The sequence below is a fragment of the Alligator mississippiensis genome, chromosome 1, assembly GCF_030867095.1.
Source record: "Alligator mississippiensis isolate rAllMis1 chromosome 1, rAllMis1, whole genome shotgun sequence".
In the NCBI taxonomy this organism is placed as follows: domain Eukaryota; kingdom Metazoa; phylum Chordata; order Crocodylia; family Alligatoridae; genus Alligator; species Alligator mississippiensis.
This window is the reverse complement of record NC_081824.1, coordinates 8,718,773-8,732,873: the sequence shown is the minus strand read 5'-3', so window position 1 is coordinate 8,732,873 and position 14,101 is coordinate 8,718,773. Positions and strand designations below refer to the sequence as shown.

At 49.4% G+C, this 14,101-nt stretch overlaps 1 non-coding gene across 1 annotated transcript; it reads right to left on the bottom strand.

The window, feature by feature from the left end:
• Positions 1-11,862: 11,862 nt before the first annotated feature.
• Positions 11,863-11,934, bottom strand: TRNAQ-CUG (transfer RNA glutamine (anticodon CUG)). Its single transcript has one exon. It is a non-coding gene; the product is annotated as a tRNA-Gln (tRNA).
• Positions 11,935-14,101: the final 2,167 nt, after the last annotated feature.

Below are 14,101 nucleotides of genomic sequence, written 5' to 3'. Positions count from 1 at the left end.
GGGATGCTGGGGGACTCTGATTTAACTTGAACCAGGAAGGGGTCTGGGACACAAGTTTCATAAACTGATTTGACCCGCATCAGTTAAGTCTGATACTATGGTCAACCAGGTTTATCTTGTAATGAGCATTAAAGTGCACGCACCTCCAAGCAGAGTGCTCCATGCTGGGCACAGCATGACTTGCAGCAATGAAGGTTTGTCCCTTCTTAGGCATCATAGGGAACAAGAAGTTTGTCCCTCTAAGGATGTCAGACTAAGGGCAAATGAAACCCTATTATTTCTGTTCCAGCCCCTGCCTCATTTGCCCTCTGAACCTCCCCTCTCCTCCACCTGCAGGTCTTCAAGTTGGTGAGAGGAAAGGAGCTGCAGCTGGTCCCCTCTCCCCTTTCCAGGCTCGGGCTGGGGCTGCTACCAAAAAGCATCCCTCGCTCTTCCTCCCCCATCTGCCCTTTGATTTTTCATGGGATAGAAACCAAGCTTGCAGGTCATTTTCTTGATCAGCCATTGTGTGGCAGTGTCCATTCATGGGCCAGGTCCTGAACTGTTCAGTTTGGGGAAGGTTTGGGGGTCCTGGGGATCCTCTTCCTGTTCCTCCTCCCATGTCCCCAGATCATTGACAAATGTCTTTGCAGTCAGCAGTGCTCCAGCCACTGTGCTCATGAGATCTCCCCTGTGCCCATGTCGTTCATTAGCCAGCCAGAACAGCAAAGGGGCACCCCCGAGATATGATGGTTGCATTGAAAGCATTAAAGACACAGGCCCTGTCTTGTGCAAGCATCATTTAATTTAGGCAACATGATTTGGGAATCAGAACATGACTTAGAAAAGCAGAATGAATGCAGCAATCCCTCTCTCTGGCTCTCTCATATCATCCATGAGGTCTTCCTTCAGATGCCGGCCCATCCTTCAGAGCCCTGGCAACTCCTTGCAGCAAGGGCGGAGGAAAGCACAGGATCCCAACTTGATTTCACCTCCAAAGCAAAATCCGACCCGGCATGTGGCACCACTGCGCTTACAGTTGCTTCTCGAAATCGGGGTGTTTTCTGCATGGGGGAAAGGAGGTCGTAAGGACGCTTTAATTCGCAAAGGCAGTTAAAGGCAGGACTGGGTGCACTGATGAGTCCCAACAATGGGAACTGCCTACTCCATGGACAGGCGAATGTACTGCTACTGCTTGGGGCCACTGTCAGCTGATATTCACCTCATCCTTGGTCATCACTTCAGGGGTATTGAACCCAGGCTGGATATGGACCATGGGGCCTCCTTGCAAGCCAGATCCTACCTGGGTCAAAGGGTGGCAGCTGCAGCACTGGTGTCTGTGGCCACTGTGGCTACTGCAGTGTCAGTGGGGCAAGTGGCTGCAGGGTGACTGAGGACTGTGTCTAACTGAGGGCTGTACCAAAGCTCATGGTCACTCCCTGCTGTTGAGGGCCATATCTGCTGGGGCCCCAGAGCCCCAGATTGCATGCCAGGCCCCAAATACTGCTGGCCACATCCTCACACACCATGAGCAATATACTGCCCCTGGGCCTTCTGTCTGAGACCCCTTCATTACTTGTATTACAGTCAAATTGCACTATCTCTGCTGAAATGGGTGAACCCAGTCCCTGCCCTCATAAACTTAAATTGCCTAGAAGAGAGAGACAGTGGGAGAGGAAGAATGGTTATATGACTCGCCCAAGGTCACACAGCTGCTCAGTGGCACACATGATAGTGAAGGAGGGATGGGTCAATGGCTAGGGATGCAGTTTGAGACTCAGGAGATCCGGATTTGGTCTGCCTTCTCTTTTAGCAGGAAGCACTCTCATGAGTTCAGAGATTCATGGCAGTTAGAGGCTGGAAGAGACCTCACAAGATCATTAATTGGTCTCCATAGCTTTTTTGTACCTTCAGAGGGGAGAAAAAGACCCCAGGGTTACAGTGGACAGTGAGCTGAATATGAGCCAATAGCGTGCCCTTGTTGCAAAGAAAGCCAATGGCACTCTGGGCTGCACTGGTAGGATCAAGGGAAGTGATTCTTCCCCTCTATTCTGCGCTGGTGAGGCCACATCTGGAGTCCTGTGTCTAGTTTTGGGCACCACTACTGAAAGGATGTGGACAAACTGGAGAGCGTGCAGTAGAGGGCAACAAAAATGGTTCAGGAGCTGGGGGATGTGACTTATGAGGACAGGCTGAAGGAACTAGGCTTCTTTAGTCTGGAGAAGAGAAGAATAAGGGAGATTTAATAGCAGCCTTCAACTAACTGCAGGGTGGTAGCAAAGAGGATGGAGCTGGACTGTTCTCAGTGGTGGCAGATGACACGACAAGGAGCAACGGGCTCAAGTTGCAGCAAGGGAAGTATAGGTTAGATATTAGAAAAAACTCTCATGAAGAGGGTAGCAAAACACTGGAACAGGCTTCCCAGACAGCTTGTGGGAAATCCATCCGTGGAGGTTTTTAAGACCTGGCTGGACAAAGTCTTGTCTGGGATGATGTAGTTGGGGCTGGCCCTACTTTGAGCAGGGGGTTGGACTAGATGTGACCTCTTGAGGTTCCTTCCACCCTCATTTTCTGTAATTCTCTGACTTGTGAGGATATTCTAATTAAGGCTGGAGAGGTGCTCTGATAAGGAGGCATTTAAGTACCTAATGCAGATGGAGTTACAATCCGAGTTACAGTCCAGTTCCTTCCTACTGGACCAGATTGTTGTTACTAATGGCTCCCAAAGAGTGTGCTCTGGGGGCTGGAGAGGTGCTGTATCCCTAGTGTTGCTCTGGCTATGAATTAGCCCCTACCAGAGATGGGGGAGAACCCGTGATTGAGGTGGTTAGGAGAGAGAGTCTTTGTGAGGGGCCTGGTTTGAAAAGTGGAAGTGGACATATTAAGCACTCATGAATAATAGTTATGCCCAGGGTCCTGCAACCTGGACATGCCTGGTGTGGTGCCTTCACACCTACCCAGACAGCCCCGTTACTCTCCTACATCGGTTGGTGTCCTACCTGGGGCTGCCATCACTGCTTCTGCCTCATCCTGAAGTGCTGGGTCCTGGGCTTCTTCCTGGGCTTTGTGCTGAGCCTGCACCTGGAAAACCAAGAAGAGAAGAGCAAAGAGAAGGAGAAGGACCCTCATGGCGATGCTCAGTGAGGACTTCAGTGCCACCACAGACCGAAGATGTGGACACTTGATGATAGCACTCCAAATAGAAAGCATGATGGGGAATCGTGGGATTTATATAGCAGAGGGTAGGACAACACGTCAGTATGAGGGTGTGGGGAGGTGAACAAGATCTTACGGAGGAATCACAGTGAATCTCCTTTGTTGTTACTTTGTTCTTGGCTCTTCCCGCAGTGACACCGTCCTTTCTGTTTACCTTGGACAGGCTGATGATAATCCCTCTTGCTTGTCATCTGTTTGATGATGTGCTATTCAAGGGGCCTGTGCAGTATCTCAGCAGCCTGCTGCTGTCCTCCTAATTAGGGAAAGAGATAAGAATCAGCTTCCTTTTGGAAGGAGAAAACATCGCAAAACTCTGCCAAAATGGCAGCTCTGCCCTGGCCTTGTTTTCTGCACCCAAAGCTAGATCGACATGTGGTTGTGGGTCATCCTGCTTCACTGCTGTAATAGCAATACATTTGCATTGGTTCTTCCGTCTCATCTAGTCTCAAACCTTCTCCAGTCTCATCACCAGTATTTTGACATCGTGATTCTTAAGTGAAACTGGCTGATAGTTGCAAGGTGCTATGGGACGTGTCCCTGGCTTAGAAAGAACCGATATCAGGGTGAATTCAGCACTGGGACAAGGATGCTTTCCCAGAGTGACTCAGGAAACAGATAAAGTCTCTGGTCAGACAAGAGGCTGTAGCTCTCAGCAGAGAAGCCAGGTTTTTCCCAGATTCATATTCTGAATGGTCTCAACTTGTCCCCCCAAGAGGGGATATCAAGGCTTCTATGGGGAATGGAAGTCTTTTGCAGTAAAACAAGCTTTTTGAAAAGTCACCCAATGCATCCTTGGGTGACATGGCCTGTGTCCAGTTTGCAGGCTAGGGATAGAAGTTAAAGACTTCTGTCCTGAGATCTTAGCCGGATGGACTTAATTGCCTGCCATTATGACAGACGATCATGGTCCTATATCCTGAGGCCTTCTCTCCCAGGTGATGCATCATCAGCTCACCAGCTTTTTCTCTTGATTACCCTTAATCCCTGCTGATTCCAAACAGGGTGACCTGGAGGAGAGGGAGGGGTGCATTTTCTTGAGGATGTCTGCACGGTGGGATCTGCAGTTATGGTATGCAAAACCATTTCACATTGCTGGCTAAGTCACATTTCCTATTTCCTAAGTTTTTCTGACCTCATTTAAAGATGAACTTTCCTGAAAGACTGCGGGGATAGTTATTGTTATGTTTTATTTAAATTCAGAGAGCTTTTTTTTTTAACTGGGATTTAGCTTAGGCTGCACCTGCACCTGTCCCCAGACCTGAAAAGGGATGCTTTGTGCATCAAACTTTGTTTAACATCTCTGCCAAGTCTACAGCTGGTCCAATAAAAGATTTTTTCCCCCCAAGCACTCCACATCTCACATATTCCCTGGACCATCACTGCCCAGCACCACTCCTGCCCTAGTGCTACCAGTCTTGTAGACAGTCAAAAATAGCATGAGATGTGATGAGCTTAGGAGCAAGTTCACTAGGTTGTTTTTTTTCCCACCATGAACTCATTAGCTTTGGTAGATCCATGTTATGAACTTCCCATGAAAACATTTCTAGTAGGAACCCTAGGCAGGTGTCCAACATATTACACAGAAAGAAAAATTGTACAGATTGTTGCATACCACATTCATAGAATGATACAATCATAGACTATAGGGGTTACAAAGGACCATAGCAGGACATCTACTCCAACCCCCTGCTCAAAACAGGACCATACCCAATGAGATCATTTCAGCCAAGGCTTTGTCTAGCTGGATTTTCAAAACCTCCAAGGATGGAGCTGCCACCACCTCTCTGGATAACCTGTTCCAGTGCTTCACCACCTTCCTAGTGAGAATATTTTTCCTAATATCTAACCTAAACCTCCCTTGCTGCAACTTGAGACCATTGCTCCTTGTTCTGTCATCTGTCACCACTGAGACCAGTCTAGCTCAATCTTCTTCAGAAACACCCTTCAGTAGTTGAAGGCTGCTATTAAATCCCCTCTCAGTTTTCTCTTCCCTAGACTAAATAAACCCTCTTCCCTCAGCCTTGTCTTAGAAGTGATGTCCCCCAACCCCCAAGCCATTTTCATTGCCCTAGGCTGGACTTTCCAATTTGCCCACATCTTTTTTGTAGTGGGGGGCCCAAAACATGATACTCCAGATGTGGCCTTATCAGTGCTGAATAGAGGGGAATAATGGCTTCTCTTGATCTGCTGGCAATGCTCCTACCAATGCAGCCCAGTATGGTGTTAGCCTTCTTGGTAACAAGGGCACACGATTGGCTTATATTCAGCTTATTATTCACTGTCACCCCAGGTCCTTTTCTGAAGAGCTGCTGCCCAGCCAATCAGCCCCCAGCCTGCACTCTGCTAGGGTTCCTACTAGAAATGTTCGCATGGGAAGTTCAAAACATGGATCTACCAAATCTAATGAGTTCATGGGGTCGGGGGGAAACTAGTGAACTTCTCCCTAAGCTTATCACATTTCAGCCTATTTTTGACTGTCTACAAGACTGGTAGCACTAGGGCAGGAGTGATGCTGGGTAGTGATGGTCCAGGGAGTATGTGAGAAGCAGAGATCTTGGGGGAAAAAAATATTTTTTTTGAACCAGCTGTAGACTTGGCAGAGATGTTAAACAAAGTTTGAAGCACAATGCATCCCTTTTCAGGTCTTGGGAAAGGTGCACATGCAGCCTAAGCTAAATCCCAGAGCATGGGATTGTTCTGTCCTAGGTGCGGGACTTTGTACTTGTCCTTACTGAACCTCATGATATTCCTTTTGACCCAATCCTCCAATTTGTCTAGGTGTCTCTGAATCCTTGCTGAGGATACAGTCTATACCATCTTCCAGGTCATTGATGAGGATATTGAACAAAATAGAGGAGAAAGAACCAGCGGCACACCTACAGGCTGGGGAACTCCCTTCTCGCCAGTGTCAAGACAGAAAAGGAAATTGGAGTCATCGCTGATGCCACAATGAACATGGGCTGGCAGTGTGGGGATGCGGCCAGGAAGGCCAACCACACCTTGTCATGCATCCACAGATGCATCACAAGCAGGTCCAAGGAGGTGATCCTCCCCCTCTATGAAACAGTGCTCAGGCCACAGTTGAAGTACTGCATCCAGTTCTGGCTGCCGCACTTCAGGAGAGATGTGGCCAATATGGAGAGGGTCCAGAGGAGGGCCACCCGCATGATCAGGGGTCAGCAGGGCAGGCCCTACAAGGAGAGGATGAGGGACCTGAATCTGTTCAGCCTCCAAAAGAGAAGGCTGAGGGGGGATCTAGTGGCAGTCTACAAACTAGTCAAGGGGGACCAGCAGGCAGTGGGAGAGTCCCTGTTCCCCTGAGCACTCCTGGGAGTTACCAGAAACAAAGGACACAAGCTATTGGAGGGTAGATTCAGGCTAGACATTAGGAGGTGCTATTTCACTGTCAGGGTGCCTAGGATCTGAAACCAACTTCCAAAAGAAGTGGTGCCGGCTCCTACCCTGGGGGTCTTTAAAAAAGGGCTGGATGAACATCTGTCCAGGGTCGTTTGACCCCAGTACTCTTTCCTGCCATGGCAGGGGTTTGGACTAGATGATCTCCTCAGGTCCCTTCCAACCCTACCAACTATGAAACTATGAAAATCAGCCCCAGGGAGGACTGACCCGTGGGGCACTCTACTTGATACCGGCTGCCAACTAGACATCAGGCCATTGACTACTATCTCTAAGTCCAATGATCAAGACAGTTTTCTATCCTCCTTAGAGTCCATTCATCCAACTTATACTTTTGTAGCTTGCCTGTGAGACTGTTGTGGGAGACCTTATGAAAACCCTAGCTAAAGTCAAGGTTTATTATGTCAATTGCTTTCCCTGCATCCACAGAGCCAGTCATCTCATCATAAAAAGCAATCACATTGGTCAGGCATGAGTTGCCCCTGGTGAATTCAGACTGACTGTTCCTAATCACCTTCTTCTCCTCCAAGTGTTTAGAAATGCATTCCTTGAGGACCTGCTAGGGGTGACCACGTTTTCCAAATTGGAAAGTGGGACATATGCCCATCTCCCTTTCCCCTCCTGCCCCGCGGCACGGCTAGAGCAGAGCTGAGTGAAGCCCATGGTTGATGGGGGAGGATGTGGGTTGCCCGCTGCAGGCTTGGAGCTTCCTGCCCTTTTGCCCTATGCCTGGCAGCCCCACACCAGCCACACTGCCATGATGAGGCTCTCCCTGCCCATCCGGCCGCAGTACGGGGTACAATTCTTCACTGCTGCCATAGCTGCTGGCAGGTGGGCAAGGGGCACCTTGCTATGGCCCACGCTGCTGGTGTGGGGATCCCAGGAGCATGGCAGTCAGCTGAAGAGCCTTGAGGTCGCACCCTCCCCTGTTCTGCCAACAGATCTGGGGGGAGCATGTGCCCCGCCATTTCCCCTCTTGGGAAGTGCACGCAACAGCAGGGAGCAACCTCCCCTCTTTCCCTGGAGAAGCTGTCTGTGGCTCCATTCTGCTCCTTTTTCGGGCCCTGTGGCTGAATATTCCTGCCCTGGGCCCCATGCACTGCCTTGGCTGGGCAGCACCCCCAGCCCCAGCCACCAACCCTCACTATGGGAGCCTCAGTCTGCCCCCCATACTCACCTGCAGGCAGCTGGGGTAGCTGCCCTCCACCCCTGCTTGGGGCTTTGTTGCTGGCCTTGTGCATGTGGGCAGGGACATATATGCACGTGGGGCCCCCTGCATCCCACTCAACCCCAGCCCCAGGAAACCTGCCATTTCCCGTGGTTTTCTGCAGTGAATAGAAAACACAGATCCCTACATAATACGGGGAATCCAGGACAAGGAGACTTCCACTAGCTGTTTGAAGAAAGTCTCATCCACCCCTTCCTTCTGGTCTAGTGGTCTATAGCAGATCCCCACCATGACATCAGCCTTGTTGCTCTCCCCTCTGACCTTAACCCAGGGACATTCAACAGGCCTAACCTGTTTCAACTCTAACCCAGGACTTTCAGCCACACTTCAGTAACTGGCCAAGTCCCCCATAAGCAGCAAGAGTCATTTTCCAAGAGTTTTACCCAGGCTGTCCCTATATTCTTTTTCTAGGTGGTGAATGTGCTAATGGATTAATGTTTTTTTTTTCTCTGTATGACTAGCCTTATTTTTGGCCACTGATACACATCATCACTGCAGGACCTCAGTTGTGCACTTAGGCATCCACATGGCACTGAAATCCCACAGTATGCACAGTTAGGGACCAAAGTATTGTACTCAGCATCACATGGAGTGTGGGGCAGGGCAGACAAAGGCACATCACTCATGTTCCCTTAACCACAGAGCCTCTCTGCAATTTGCACAGCTGCAACAGGGATCTCTAATGCCTACGAGGTCCTTGCTAAGCCTGTAGCATTTCATGTAGTACAGGCACTTTTGGTCATACCTTTACTGTTCTGGGGTGACTGGCATATTGCTATGACCAGGATGTCACTGGGAGCTGGCCCTGCCGTGTAACACCAGCTGTGGGCACTGCTCAGTATGAAGGTATCTCTGTGGCTATCTTTCATACCACAGTAGCTCATTGCTCTCCCTCTCCTGGGTTTTGAATACTGGTAAGAACAATGTCCACTTTTCCTTCCTTAGAGAATATAGCTGCCGCTCCACCCTGCTAGAGCTCTCCAGCAGATCTTCTGCTCCAGATCTTCTCTCTGCATGGCTTTGCTTAGCTGTGAGCCCTGCTCTGAGCAGCTCATGGCCTTAAGAGAGACAGGCAATATCCAGAGGAGTAAAGCATCAAATATAGATTCACCAACTCTCATGATTTAATTGAAAGCATCTTAGCACTGGCTGCTTTTCTTTGAAATCCACGTGTGCAATCAGAAGACAGCTGCTGAAAAGTGCATGCAGGTCCAGCACCTGGAAGCTGCAGCTGCCCACAGCCAGGGTCATTAGCAGGGATCCTGGTTTTCCATTTGCCATGGGAAAATGCAGTAAAAAGTGGATGATCTAATTTTAAGGAGAAAACCACAGATTTTCTTTTTTTTTTTAAGGGGAAAAAGTAGATGTTCTCCTTTAAAGAAGGATAGCTCTGCCCATTACAGGACAGGGAGGTCTGGGTGAGGGAGATTCCCTGCCCTCCATCAATGTTGACCTCGTGAAGGAACACCTTGAGAGGTTGGATACCTTCAAGTCAGCCGGCCCTGACAATCTACACCCCAGAGTACTCAAGAAGCTGGGAAACATCATAGCCCAGCCCCTGGCATGGATCTTCAAGAGCTCCTGGTGCTCTGGTGAAGTGCCTGAAGACTGGAAGAAGCCCAAAGTGGTGCCTATCTTCAAGAAAGGGAGGAAAGTGGATCTGTCTAACTACAGGCCCATCATCCTGACCTCTATCCCGGGGAAGGTCTAAGAAAAGATTATTAAAGAGGCCTTTCTTAACAGACTGGCTGATGGCAACATCCTGAGAGATAGCCAGCATGGATTTGTTGCAGGTAGGTCTTGCTTGACCAAACTTAATTCTTTCTACGACCAGGTGACCTATCACCTGGACAAGGGAGAGGAGATTGATGTCATATATCTTGACTTCAAAAAAGCCTTCGATCTGGTATCCCATGATCACCTCTTGGCAAAACTGGCCAACTGCGGCCTTGGGTCCACCGTGATCTACTGGCTGGGGAATTGGCTCCATGGTTGGACCCAGAGGGTGGTGGTTGATGGAAGCCAATCCTTGTGGTGCCCTGTGACCAGTGGGGTCCCTCAAGGCTCTGTCCTTGGACCTATATTGTTCAACATCTTCATTAATAATGTGGACATTGGTGTCAGAAGTGGACTGGCCAAGTTTGCTGATGACACCAAACTCTGGGGCAAAGCATCCACACCTGAGGACGGGAGGATGATCCAGACTGACCTTGACAGGCTCAGCAAATGGGTGGATGAGAACCTGATGGTGTTTAACACCAACAAATGCAAGGTTCTCCATCTTGGGAGGAAAAACCTGCAGCATCCTTATAGGCTCGGCAGTGCTATGCTGGTTAGCATTACGGACGAAAGGGACTTGGGGGTCATGATTGACCACAAGATGAACATGAGCCTGCAGTGTGATGCTGCAGCTAGTAAAGCGACCAAAACGCTGGCTTGCATCCATAGATGCTTCTCAAGCAAATCCCAGGACATCATTCTCCCCTTGTACTTGGCCTTGGTGAAGCCGCAGCTGGAGTACTGTATCCAGTTTTGGGCTCCACAATTCAAAAAGGATGTGGAGAAGCTTGAGAGAGTCCAGAGGAGAGCCACGTGCATGATCAGAGTTCAGGAAAACAGACCTTATGATGAGAGGCTGAGAGCCATGGGGCTCTTTAGCCTGGAAAAGCGTAGGCTCAGGAGCAATCTGGTGGCCACCTATAAGTTTATCAGGGGTGACCACCAGTATCTGGGGGAACATTTGTTCACCAGAGTGCCCCAAGGGATGACAAGGTCGAACAGTTATAAACTCCTGCAAGACCGTTTCAGGCTGTTCATAAGGAAGAATTTCTTTACTGTCTGAGCCCCCAAGGTCTGGAATAGCCTGCCACCGGAGGTGGTTCAAGCACCCACATTGAATGCCTTCAAGAGACATTTGGATGTTTATCTTGCTGGGATCCTATGACCTCAGCTGACTTCCTTCCCCTGGGGTAGGGGGCTGGACTCGGTGATCTTCTGAGGTCCCTTCCAGCCCTAATATCTATGAAATCTATGAAAGGAGAAAAATTCAGAACATGGTGGGTTTTCCCTTGCAGGCTAGCAGAGTTACAGCCTGCAAGGTGGTGGGGAAGCAGGAGGAGGGTGGTCAGGCATGGGGTGCCATGTGCATAGTGGTGCACGGCTCTCATCACTGGCACATGCCTCCCCACTCTGTCCTGCCATGCCAGGTCCCACCCACTGGGCCATCGTGGCTGCTGGGACCAGGGCAGCAGGGCAGGGCAGGGAGCCCAGAGCCTGCTGTGGGCCCATCTCCAGCTCTACCCTATGGGCTCCACTCTGGCTGTGCCACCCATGGGTGAGGGTGAGCCAGAGCCCGCTCTCTGCTCCGGCTGCAGCAGCTGCTGTCTCCTGCTGGCAGTAGCCAGGGCTCAGGTGCTGCTGGAGGAGTCTGGGGGCTGTGGACCCAGATCCCTGGGCCTGTAGCCCTGGCAGCTGGGTGCCCCCTCTATCAGGGCTTAGGCACGGCAGGGGGTTTTGTGTAGGGACTGAGGGGCACCAAGAGGGGTGGGGGACTGTGGGTGGGGAGTGAGGGACACTAGAAGGGCCGGGGTCTGTGGGCTGGGAGTGAGGAGCAATGGCATGGGCAGGGTACCAGCACATCAGGGCTGCTCGGCATCACAAAGCAGTGGTGGGGGACAGCCACAGCTGGACCAACATCCTGGTGAGTGAAGGGGGTAGGGGGAGCTTTAATTTTCCATGACTGAAAACTGAAAAAAAAAAGGCCGAAACTGATAGGTATGTAGAATTGATGTTAATATAGTGATTGAGGCACTGGTAGACTTCCAAATTGCTTTAGGATTGTAAATATGTTAATAAGACTTTGTGTTCAGCTGATTTACAGATTGTCCAGTCAGAAAGGACCAGGAAGGACCATCATGAATGACCCCCTGCTCCTGGCAGGAAAGAGGACCAAGGTCAGACAACCCCAGCCAGGTGTGTAATCAAGTCTCCTATTGAAGATCTCCAAGTTACATATAAAAATTTTTAGGTTCCACCGAGACTTGAACTCAGATCAATGGATTCAGAGTCCAGCGTGCTAACCATTACACCATGGAACCCCTTAAAAGAGGTGGTGCCCCTTATATGTATATAGACACACACACACACACACAGACACGTGTGTGTGTGTGTGTATATATATATATACACACACATATATGTGTATATATATATATATATATATATACATATATACACACACATATATGTGTATATATATATATATATATACATATATACACATATATGTGTGTGTATATATATATATATATATATATATATATATATATATATATATATATATATATATATATATATATATAGGCACTGAAAGACTTCCAAATAATTGTAAAGATGTCAATAAAACATTGTAGTCAGCTGATACCTATATATATATAAAGCAATTTGGAAGTCTACCAGTGCCCCTCTCTCTCTCTGTCTCTCTCTCTCTCTCTCTATATATATATATATTGGTATTTCATTGTAATTGTGGAAAAAAATGGATTTTTGCAGTTTTTAATCTGAGAACTTAATTTTTTATCACAGAATTTCAGTTTTTTAAACAGAGAAACCAGGTTCCCTGTCATTAGGTTTGATGCCAGCTGCAGAGGGGAGGCACTTCAGTGTTTGCTGCAGCACAGACAAGCCGCAGCAGAAGACTGCAGAAGTGGATGCACCTGCCGTGACTGTGCGTCCATTCGGAGACCAGTTAGCAAATGCAGACTGTCCTGTTAGGAAGAGGATGGTATCACTTGAAATCAGTGATTGCTGGTGCACAGGCAAAGCTGTGTGACAGGGCAGTGCAAACCCTGGATATGGCTGAAATGCAGCTGTCTATCCTCACTGGGAGAGAGGAGAGAGGACAGACTTGTTCGGCCCTGTCAACTTTTCCAGCACAAGGACATTTCTCAAGGAAACAGAGATTTACAGAGCAAAGCCTGAATGAACCCCGCTATGCAGCCCCAAAGAGAAAGAGAGGCCTGATTTCCACTAGGTTCAGCAGCAACACTGAAGAATAAATCCAGCAAAGAACAGGCCTCTAAATTCCTACAGGGACTACACTGCAGTAGCACCTAGCAGTCCTGATCCTGGAGCAACGCTTAATTGCAGCACACGCTTGCAAACCCTGATTAGAAGAGGGAATCAATGAACTGCCCTTCTGCAACAGATGCCTGCTGCACCCAACTAGGAGAAAGGAGGACGGCTATTATTTCATCTTTGCTTAAAGGAAGTAAGCAAACTCAATAATACAATTTCTTGGAAGGCAGAGCCAATGGATCCCTCTGAGATGACACTGGCACTATTGTGAGCTGATGCATGTACAGCTGGGCAGCAGGGAGGGCTTATCTCCAGCAAGCCTTCACCAAACACAAGGGACACATGGCGGCAGGCCATGCAGACAGATCAGAGCAGCCTGCCGGGAAGATTGGAGCACCGCCCTGTTCTCTCAGAAATCCCCCGCTGCTGTAAATGCCTCTGCCTTCCTGCTAGGAAAGACGTATAAAGCAAGGACCCTCTTCCCTCCATCCTCAGAGGAGCTCCCATCTCACAGTGTCTCAGAGCCTCGTCTCTTCTGGTGTCTCCTGGATCCCAGGCAAGCTGCAGCCATGAAGACGCCCTGCCTTCTCTTTGCCCTGGTCCTCCTTGTTCTCCATGTCCAGGCCATGCCCAATCCGGTGGGTGAGAACGATCCCCAGGTGGAAGCAGATACCTGGGATGAGGTGGAGGATGATGCTGGGGAAGCAGAAGGCGATGTGGAAGCTGAAGGTAGGATGCAAGGGCTGGGGGTGTCCATGGCACGGGTGCTTGCATGAGGAAGGGACATCGGTGTGGACGGGGAGAGCAGGCGTGAGAGGCGGTCTCAAGGGGTGGAGGCAGCCCTGGCAGCTGGGATTTTAACCAAGGGATGCATTTGGTTTTTGTGTCCCTTCCAGAACGCTGTGCCCATGTCTGCTGAAGTGCTGCCAGTCATGTGCTTTGGTTTTATAGCATTATATAGATGTCATGGTTTCACTAGCAAACAGGTGGCCAGTCTGCACCTGGCATATCTGTGGTCATTGCCTGTCCTCCTATCACCCTCCCTCTCGTGCTGAAATTCCCGTACTTGGAATATGGGAAGATGAAGTCACAGTGAAATGTTTTTTTTGCGCAGGTGCCGGTGGAGAAAACAGCCCCATGATATGCGGCTTTTCAGGCGGTTCTTGCCGTACAGTTTGCCTTAGCAGT